Genomic DNA, 2660 nt, shown 5'->3' on the forward strand with positions numbered 1-2660 from the left:
GTTGTTCTGCTTTGTTGATGGATGTCAGTCAGCACCTTCCAGTCATCACCATCAGAACACATTAAAGATTATCAATATCAAAATATTTAGACAAAACTATGCAATACTGAAGAAAAGCTAGTGTAGCAGAAAGCTTGTAAAGATGAGTTTTTAAGGAGATGTCGGGACTTTTGGAGCTTGAGGATAGAAAGCTGAATGAACCAGTGTGGGATGGTGTTTTTGTTTAGTAGAACAGAATTTTGCTTTTAATGAAAATATTGAAGTCACTTGGCCACTAGGTGACGTCTAAGTTTTGCAGCATGGTGTGTATTTTCCTACCACCATTATAGTTAAGACAACTATTGGTAGTATCCTGCAACAGAACAATACAGGTAGTGATGGTAATTCATACATAAACCTTTCAGCTGTCTGCCTTTTTATAGAGAGACAGTGACAGCTTCAGCTACTTAATACTTGGGCATGCAATTAATGCTACTAACAGCACATTAATTAGCTGTGCCATGATTGTTGAAAAACTCACATAGCTCAGAAGTAAATGTCAGCTTCTGTAAATCAAAGTATGGAAGAGGGCATCAGACTCCAGTTGAAAATGGACAGGGACCAGGCTATGATGAACTAAATGACTGCCTAATGTGCTTTCACTTTTGGGCCACATACAAAAGGTTTAATTTTAAACCTTGAGTACAGTGCTGGGATCCATTTTCTTTGGTGCTGAATAATGTTGTTCATGATTGTTACTGGCATACATAGTAAAACTCCAGTAAGTCAGCACCCTTGGTATATTGGTAGTGCCAGACTATAGCTTGGATGCTACTAAGACCCCAATATATAATTTTCTATTCCCTCCTCTTCCCTCCTGCCCCCCCCCCCCCCCCATTTTATTTTTTAAGTGAACCTATTGAGTTATGAGCTGAAGCACAGAAATATTCCAGACCCAAGCTCTGGTCTTAAATCTTACCTGTGTTCCTGGCCTTGGCCAACCACCTAGCACACATGCTGGACTAATGAATGGGCCAGATATAGAACCATCAGGATACCTGCTGTAGTTCCACAGCAGCTGCCAGCTTAACCTCCGCTCGCACACCCCAACATCAGCCGAAGAGCTGCTTAATCCATTCTGGCGTTTCCTTGGGTGCAGATGACAGCTATACCATTGGCAAAGTGAGTTGTTTTCCAAAACTATTAATGGTTCTTTGAATGTTTTATTGGACTCAGTTTCAAACCAGTACCACTTGCATTGCTTGAGTACAGAAGCCAGGTGCAGTCTAAAACCACTGGCCTCAAGGAAGGGATTAAAGGATCAGATTTCTGAAGCAAAGCGTAGTTTGGATTGAGAGTTTTCAGCCTGATGGACTTAACAACATTCACATCTCTCTCCATATCTGAGTATTAAGATGGGAGCCAATGGTCCAACAGAAGTTAAGAGGATGTACCTGGAATCCATCAAAAGAGGTGGTAATGTATAGCCCTGACAATCACTGCCACTCTGGGTCAGAGGTAGGCTGCAGCAATAGCATTCACAATAAGAGGCAACACCTCCAACTCCTCAAGGCACACATGACACATTTGCAACAAGCTGCACAAAACCCTGTGCTTCAACCTTTATTTCTATACCACTCTCCAAATTATGAACTTTTACCAGAACACTCCATATTGTCAGTTGCCTTTGACTTTTACAAATAAAAAAAAACAGATGCAAATGAGTCATTCCATTGCTTCCTGTGGTGGTCTTCCAGTGCATTTTGTAGTTGATCAGGTTAAAAAACATTTATAGCTTGCAAACTGTTCAAATCATCTTGAAGTTCTAAGCTTACGAGCCAAGGTACTATGGAACTAAACAACACGCCATCAGACCCAGTGCTTGTCGAGTAGCCAACATTCCCACTGGGCATAACAAAGATTAAACAAGGTGAATTTTAGGCAATATGCTAACACACTTCTGTGCATGTGGTACTAGATGCCACATGAACATTTGGTAACTAATGGATGATATTTACAAGTCATGCTGGAGCTATCTATGGTTGATCTTCAAAGCACTTGATCTCCCTCACATCTTGTAGCTCAAATCAAATACTGATAAATACCTGAAAAATAACACAAGGAACCTTGGTGGCTGCTTCACTTCAGGATCCTAGGTTTAAGAGTGCACTTTAGTGAGTGGACTTTATTCAATCCAATTCACTGATTTTTATATATATATCTATTTAGAGAGAAATTGAATGTAGAGCAGGTTCTTGTATCCTGAATAGCAAGGAAAATGAAGCAATTGATTCTGTTAAGATATTGGCACTGAATTAACTTCATTGATTGATGGGTGGGGAGGTGGTCCATTTCATAGTGACAGCATTCCAAAGTTTTCATTCCTAATGAATTCCTCCTACAGAGCAAAAATGCTTTGAATCACTGTTTTTCCCTCCCAGAAGTAACGCAAGTACCATATGCAATTCATTACCCATTCTAGTGGGAAAGGACCCTCACAAAGAATTTGGCTGTTATCATCTAAAGTTCAGCATTACAAGTAACACCTCATCTTGATCAGACATGAGCTGGCAGAAATTTAAGTGCCACTAAACAAAACTTATCAACCCCAGCATACTATGACCAAAACAACCCAATGCATCTCCCCAAACCACAACCTGAATGGACAAGTCTCAGACCAC

Source organism: Pristis pectinata, chromosome 6, assembly GCF_009764475.1.
Source record: "Pristis pectinata isolate sPriPec2 chromosome 6, sPriPec2.1.pri, whole genome shotgun sequence".
Lineage (NCBI taxonomy): Eukaryota > Metazoa > Chordata > Chondrichthyes > Rhinopristiformes > Pristidae > Pristis > Pristis pectinata.